This window comes from Suncus etruscus, chromosome 12 (assembly GCF_024139225.1).
Source record: "Suncus etruscus isolate mSunEtr1 chromosome 12, mSunEtr1.pri.cur, whole genome shotgun sequence".
In the NCBI taxonomy this organism is placed as follows: Eukaryota; Metazoa; Chordata; class Mammalia; order Eulipotyphla; family Soricidae; genus Suncus; species Suncus etruscus.
Window position 1 is genome coordinate 84,734,088 of NC_064859.1, and position 8,176 is coordinate 84,742,263.

General features: G+C 39.5%; 1 non-coding gene across 1 annotated transcript; it reads right to left on the minus strand.

The window, feature by feature from the left end:
* Positions 1-3,118: 3,118 nt before the first annotated feature.
* LOC126025401 (small nucleolar RNA SNORA22) lies at positions 3,119-3,248 on the minus strand. Its single transcript, XR_007501407.1, has one exon. It is a non-coding gene; the product is annotated as a small nucleolar RNA SNORA22 (small nucleolar RNA).
* Between the last annotated feature and the right edge of the window lie 4,928 nt (positions 3,249-8,176).

Genomic DNA, 8,176 nt, shown 5'->3' on the forward strand with positions numbered 1-8,176 from the left:
TGAGGGAGTAAGACCTCATTTCTGGGAATGGTACCGGGCCGTGTTGCTCTCCTCCGGGCTACAAGATTAATTATCTCTTGCAGCTGCACATTCCTTTCTCTATAGCTCAAAAACTTACAGCAAGACTGCAAAATAGCTTTTAGGTGAAAAGCTGGAATATGGCAGAAAGAACAGCAAAATGGCCTCAAACAAGTCAGTCCCCCAACATCTCCCCCTTTCTCTTCTAATAAAAGAAGGAAGAGGTCGTGAACGGGGGAAGAACCGTGTCCTTAGGCTACAAGGTTTGACCCAGGTCGGAACACGGCCCAAAGCCGCATTTAAAAGATTGGCTACAGGCGCTGTGGGTGTGCACAGGCGATTTGAATTATGCAGTTGTAGCCTTTTAGGCCGTGTCCTAACTAAGGAACTTGCTAATCCCGTCGAGTGGTGCTCCACAGCCGAGAAGCACAAGTACCGGATCGAGCTCCGTTTGTTAGCTATGCGCTCTATCTCCGGAAAAACCTTAAGTGGCTGGAAATGCGCCTGCGTGGTGATTAAAGCCAAGTTTTTCACAGGAGTCACGCGGGGGGGGGGGGGGTCAGACGCTGGTAGTTGACCTGAATAAGAGGTTTTTGCCTTTTCATCTACCGGGTTACTTAATAAAGGCAGTGATTTAGCGGAGGGAAAATCCATGGGCCCAGAGAAAAGAGCAGCATGAGGCTAGATAAGAGGGCCCAAAATAGTGGGACAGTAATGTATGTATCCAAGGAGAAGAGAAAAACCACCCCTGTTACCAACTTTGTTTTTGTGTCAAAACGTTTCTGAACTCCTTCATACCATTTACCAATACATAGAACACTATCCCTAACTAATCCGATTTGTCTTTAAATACACAGCCTAGTTCTTTAAGGGCCACACAGACTCCCCCTTCCTATATAAGGGCAAAATATAAAGTACGACGATTTTGAAGAACTACAATCAGCAAGGGAACTAACAGTATCGTAGGGGTTGAGGAGAGAAGCTAAGCTAAACAGCGTTTATAATATGGTTTTGTGAGGGCTAGAGCAGAGGCATTTATAATATTTAAAATAACTTGAGAGGAGAAGGATGGGCTAGAAGGCAGAGTTCGTAGCTTACAACTTGCTTAATAGTGAGTTGATGACGCTGAGGCTGAACTTTCCAGAGAAGAAGTTTAGAGGTTATTGGTGTAGATAGGAGATTTAAACGTTGTGATGCTTTTATAAAACGGCGAAACCGGGTGAATTGCAGATTTACCAGTGTTCATAGCTGGTGTTGGAGGAGGCCTTGGGCAGAGGCATTGACCATTTGCAGGATGAGGTTCAAGGTGAAACCGGACCAACAGGTTTGATGGTTAATGTAGGCTTTAACAAGCTAAAACATAATAATTATGATAAGGCAAGAAACATTTCAGTAAACAATATGGGGAGAAAATGCAGTGGAGTAAACAAAATAAGTGGAGTTGGGGGCTTCAATGAAGATGGAAGAGTTGTTAACAATAATGGTTTGATTGCAAATGTGTGATTGTTTGAACAGGCGGGCACATATATGGTTTCGAGCAAGCCAAAGTTCCACGACCGTGACTTGTTTTACAATGGAGGTTGTTGGTGGCAATGGTGGGCAACCAAGGCAGCTAGGGCAGAGTGTCTAATTCAGCATTGTCAAAGGTGGAGTCAGTTAGAAAGCAGGTTTGCAGGGAATGGCGTCTAGCAGGAGGTTTATAAGAAACAGTATGGCAGGAGGCAAAATGGGTTACTTCATATAAAAATTAAGAATTTACTTAGTTTTTTGGCTTGGGTATACAGGCAGAAAACATTAGCAAATTTACATTACACTAGTTATTTTTGAATACCACGGGAATGGTTATTTGACCTTTGTTAGGACTTTGGCATAAAAGAAAATTTATAATTAACAATTGCTAATTAAAAAAAATTTTTTTTAACTGAATATAAAGGATTTTTCTTAAACTTTAGTTATTATGTTAAAGGCTGGATGCTATTTTTTAGCCATAAATACATAGTCTGATAGGGCCCTTGAACTTACACATAACAGGAAAGCCGGGTGACTGCAAAGTTCAGAAATTCTCCAGGGGAAAAGTTATCCCCGATGGCCATTGAGAAATCTGGGGTTTGCCATCTCCCACACCTTCCGCATGTTCTTAGAAGGAGCAAAGCTAGCTGAATACATAATTTTTAACACATTGATTTTTAGTTGCAAGATGCCAGTCTGTGAACTGACCAGACTGAACCAGGTTGAAAAAATTAATTGAAATTTGAAAAATGGATAAGGCTTTAAAAAATGTATTATTATAAAATGTAGAGATAACAAATAAACAGACAAAACAAAACAACACTAAACACAACAATACATTTAGCACTTGTGGCCACTTTCATTCATCACAACAGGACACATAAACAGACAAAAGGATTGATTTAAGACTGATTTATAAAAAATTGACAAGCGCTTTTAAATATTTAGCTTAGCATGTTTGTGAGAAGAAGAGAAAAAAAATTTTGTAGAAAAAACCTTTTTTAGTGTTGAGAAGTACTTAATGTAGATGGAGTGGGAACTTGGCTGAAAATTAATTTTAAGGTTTAGATTTAACACAAAACATTTTTTAAAACACTTTAATTTGAAGTTTAAAACATTAAGTAAAATGGTTAATGAGCACTGTAGAAGGAGTCTTTACTCTGAAGTATGAAATCATTTGCTGTAAATGAATAGGTTTTCTTTAAATTGGTTTTGCAGTAGAACAGTAAGACAGCTGCAATAAAGTGTTAAAATTTTTATGATTAAACACAATAGCATGAACTATGATTATTAAAGGTATAAAAACTGATTTTTTAAAAAACAAACAACTGTTTTTACTATGAAGACTTTAAGTGAATAATTTGTAAAAAATATTATATACCAAATTAACTAAATGCTTAGATTATTATAAAATATAGTTAAAGACATCTGATGCATTTACACACCTAGAACTTAAGACTAAAATTATATTTAATACTAGTTAATTTGCTTATAAAGTTTAGTTACTTTTATATATTACTTATAAAATTATATATAATATATTTTTCATTTATATTATTTTTTTACTGCGACACAAATATACAGATTTGTATAATGTGCTGATATTTTGAATGCACTTAAAATAATAGTTCTTTCAATGCAGAAATAAAGAACAACCATTGCTGTAGCACAAAGTTAAAACTAAGGGTACTATAAAGCACACCTAGGTGTTCACTGTGCATTAAATTAACTATATTGTTTAAAAAGGCTAACCACATTATTTTTCACATAATTTTGTAAATACTTTAAAAATTAAAATAAAACTTTTAATAGAAATATAAGATTTAAATTTAACACTTTTGTGTTCGTTTGGATTTTAAAACACAAAGAAGTTTTTCTTTTACCAATATTTTGTTATCTGTAAAGTGACAGAATTATGACCTTGCTTTAAAATTTTCTGAGAGGCATGAAAAAAAAAATTTATTGCCTTTATCTTTCTGTTGCTTTTTAATGTTTTAATAATTACTTTACACTACTTAATGCACTAAACCTAATAACACATATTTGACGAAGTGTAGGGCTGACAAGGTGAAGCAGAGTTTTTCACTGATAACTTGGGGAGGGGCTAGCACAGTTAACAGCAGGAAGGTTAGAGGCAAATTATTTACAGTTAGCAGGGTGTAATGATATATAGGAAAAAAAAAGCAATCTTTTAAGATTAATTACTAATTTATTGGAATTAGAGGGAATGGCAACTGAAGAGAGGAGTCTGGGTTGCAAAAGCACCATGGGGATCATGGTTTTATTAATTGATTTGAGAATATGCAAGAGATGCTACTTTTCAGATTTCTTTTGAATAACAAAGATTGGGTATTTCAAGGTGAATTGGAAGGCTTAAGGTGGGAATGGCAGGGCTTGAGCTGGCTGTTTCCCAAGGCTGGCAGGAAAGAGGCTGAAGGAGGCTGAGGGCTGGTTTGAACAAAATGTACTTAGTAAAGGGTACATTAGGCTCAGAAGTTTTAACAGCAAAGTGTAGATATCGCAATGTTTTATGGCTTAGCAGATGATACTTTGTAATTATCCTGCTCACTGTGCCCTTAGAATTTTTTGTAGGCACTGCAGCAGTTTCTGTTTTATGGCACTCAGCCTGACTTTTATTAGTTTGTTCCTTTGAATTCTCAAGAGGGGGGGCTTGGCCGTGGAATTTAGTGGGCAGAGGACAGACAACTATAGATTTAGGGGGGGGGGAAACGCCTGAAGGGCAGAAACCTGTGAATTAAGAGAAGCAGCCTGTTTTTGAAGGCTTAAGATTTGTTTAAGATTTTTAATTTGGCCAAGTAGTTTCATTTCTATAGCTTTAAGAGGGGGAGCGGTGAGAGGAGGGAATCTGCCATGGTTAGGGACTGAGCGTTCTCCGCGGTGGAGGCTGCTGAGCAGGCGGGGGAAGACTTTCTCCATTAGGGAGAAAGACAGGAAAGGTAGTAGCACTGGCTTTTGAGCTAAGAGCATTATCAAGTTTGTTAGAGAGGTGAGAGACCATGGATGTAATTGTGGTGAGTTGGGAACTCAAGTCAGAAAAAAGGGGGGGGGGGAAGAAAGCAGCAACAGTTTGTTGCCGCGTGTGGGGGAGCTGCTGGAATGCTGGTTCTAGGGAGCGACTTCCAGGCATAGAGGGCAGCAAGAGCCATGTTGGCAAGCTGGGACCTGGAAAGTGTGTGCTGTACCTTTAAGGTATGAAAAGAGGCGAGGCCAGCTATACGAGCTTAGAGATCAGAATTCCTGCCTGTCTGCAAGGGCTTTGCAGCGGAAAAAAAAGTTAACTTCCCAAGAGACAAAGAGTTCAGCTTTTAGATTCTAAGCAGGAGAGCGTGTAAGGGGCTTGGGGGCCATAGGAGGTTACGGCTTGAAATGGCTCTTTGAGGCTTTTCCAATTAAAGGCTTTGTATTGTTGCAATTGCTGGCTAAGGAGGGGAGGGTGGTGAAACAGGGACGGAGCTGAAGCTAGGGAAGTGAAGGGCTGTTTAGGATTTTGCACAGAGGGTGCAGCGGCCTCTTCTGTAGGGGTCTGGGTGCATAGAGCAGAAGCATGGACAGAAGTAAGGGAGGGATATAAATGAGAAGCATTAGAGAGATCTTTAAGAGCATTAGTTACTTTGGAGACAAAGGTAGAAGAATCAGTGGTGGAGGGAGGACAAGGGGAAGTATTCTCAGAGGGAGAAGGGAGATGAGAGACAGAATTAGAACGAGAGGGAGTCCTGGAACACTCACGGGAGACTTGTTGTACATGAGATTCAACGGCATGGATGATGTCTTTGGCGGTTCCGGCATTTTTAGTTACAATGATATCTCTTAACAGGCTCCAATATTGGAACATAATTTTTTCCTTCTGTGAATCATCATTATTTACAAAATAATCACTCATTTCATGTCCTACTTTGTCCCAAGTGGACGCAACAATTTCTGGACAGGTAATAATAAACCAATGACATACATTATGAATAAACATAAGAAAATTACAAATATTCTTTTTTGGTAACCTCTATATGTCTGGCTTTCAACTCAGACTGTATATATTTAATGAATTTAAGTTCAGTACTCAACGAAACACCCATGGAAGTGAAGCCAACGGGCGAAGCCCCAAGAGCCAATCAGGGGCGGTGATCAGAACGACTGAAAAAACTGCAGTTTAAATATTTGATTAAGGCTAACTCGTTTCAACGCCTACCCGGATGGGGTATTCCTGCGATTTATGAAACAGCTCCGGACTCGCCGACCCGTAGTCGTTCGGGGTGTGGCGGTGGTCTTCGTGCCCCGCGTTGGGCGCCAAAATGCGGGGTCCTGAAGCCCCCCAGGGGGGCCCGGCCAGCAGGAATTAGCTGGGAAGACTTCTCAGACAACCGCACTCCTATTTTGCTAGGTAGAAGAACAACCACACCTGTAAAAATCTGAGAGAGGTTAATAATAAAGACCCAAGGCAATGTCTCACTGCTCAAGGGCAACTTTATTTGGCTACAGCTTCTTCTTATATAGTGAAGGAGAAGGGGGCAGGCAAAAGGCAATGTCAATCATTCTTTTGGCATGAAAATTACTTCATTATTCCAAATAAGGCAAGTGGGCAATACTTCTTGCAGTATCCATGGAAACATCTTGTGACCTTCTAGCTGCATTTCTAAACTTTTTAACAGATATAAGGTGGGGGCAATGTTCTTACAGAAATAATTTTGTACAGACAATGTAACATATACACATAATAACTGCCTTGTTGACTCCGGAATGTAGTTGAGGGAGTAAGACCTCATTTCTGGGAATGGTACCGGGCCGTGTTGCTCTCCTCCGGGCTACAAGATTAATTATCTCTTGCAGCTGCACATTCCTTTCTCTATAGCTCAAAAACTTACAGCAAGACTGCAAAATAGCTTTTAGGTGAAAAGCTGGAATATGGCAGAAAGAACAGCAAAATGGCCTCAAACAAGTCAGTCCCCAACAAAAAGAAGAGGAAGGAGGCCTGGTAAAAGCGGCTCAGTCCTCAGTGCATGATTGAGAAAAATCTCAGCAACCCAACAATGCAAAGACATCCATGGAGAATCCCACACTGTGCAAAACCACTAGGAGGCTGGGCTCCCACTGAGCTGTGTGAAGTCATTACCAGAAGCCTAAGCTGAGAGCACCCTTGGCTCAGACACTGGGAAGCATCTGGTGGCCATTAGATAAGTGCCTTCCAGGCAGCCAGTTGACACGTTCTTTCTCTGCAGGGGTCTGAGAAGCCCATCACTGAGGCTATCACACCAAGGAGCCATGGCTCAGACCAGGTCTCTTCTGGGCCTCTCTTCTTGCCCAAAATGACAAACTGGCAAACTTACATAATCAGATCTGGCCAAATGTACCACTACTTCATCAACAAGCTTTATGAAATGTTAACATAAGTTCAGCCCCATGAGTTAAAAAAGGAAGCTGGCTCTTGCCTAAAGAGGCTGTGGGTAGTCTTAGGCTAAAAAGAGACACATAGTTAACAAAGACAGGTATTAAGATGAGCCATATATAGATGAGCCAGATATTGCCTTGTGCTCAAAGTGTTCTCACCTTTTAGATGTAAAAAAAAATCAATAATTATAAACCAAGGAAACTGTGAGTAATAAAGAAAGGCACAAAAATGAGAAAAACATAGTTTATATACTTATTATATATAGTATATATGTGTTTCTATATATATGGTTTTTGAACCACTTTTTATATATAGTATATATGTGCATATATACATACACACACATATATATGTGTATATATATATATATATATATATATATATATAGTTTTTGGACCATACCCAGAGATGTGTAAGGGTTACTTCTGGATCTGCACCAGGAATTACTGCTGATAGTGTTCAGGAGAACATATGAGCTATCAGAGATGGAGCTGTGCAGGCAATATGCAAGGCAAATGCCCAGACTACTGTTCTATCACTCCAGCTGTCAAACCCAGATCTTACAACGTTAGAGAGCTTGTGTAGGCAAATATTTCCTCATGGACACCTTGAATGAATTCAAATGAATGAATAGGTAAAATATGTAATTGTTGGGTAGTGGAGTACTACCCCATAATTGTCTTTCCTAGCAAGATTGGAGTTGGAAGAGAAGAGAAGACAGAGCACATTTTACAGAAAAAATGGCATCATCAAATACCCAACAAATCAAGGGAGGCAACCATAAAAGTGAGGCCCAGTAAGGAGTACCCTTGTCTGTCCATTAAGTATATGCCTTAAAGGCACAAGAAAGAAATTCAGTGGCCCAAAGAAATGGGGACAGATAGTCAGTACTTGGAGAAACAAGAGATGCCAATAATCAATGACTTCAGGCATGAACTCCATTACAGTTTATGGCAATATCTTTAGAAGATGATCATGGAAACTGAGGCCAGACCATCTTTTTCACCTATCCATCTTCCTAGCAATGTCATACAAGATGATCTATCCAACTACCTGTTCTCCCACACCCAAAATTCAATGGCCTATTAAATGTCTACTTATTTCCTGAATTACCTACACTCATAGAACAGCTTCCTCCCAATCTCGACTCTCACTCTAAAAATGATATTTAGGTCTAAGAGGGCACAGGTCAGTATACAGTTAAGCTTTTCTATTCTCAGACACTTCTCCAAAAAGTGGATATGTTTG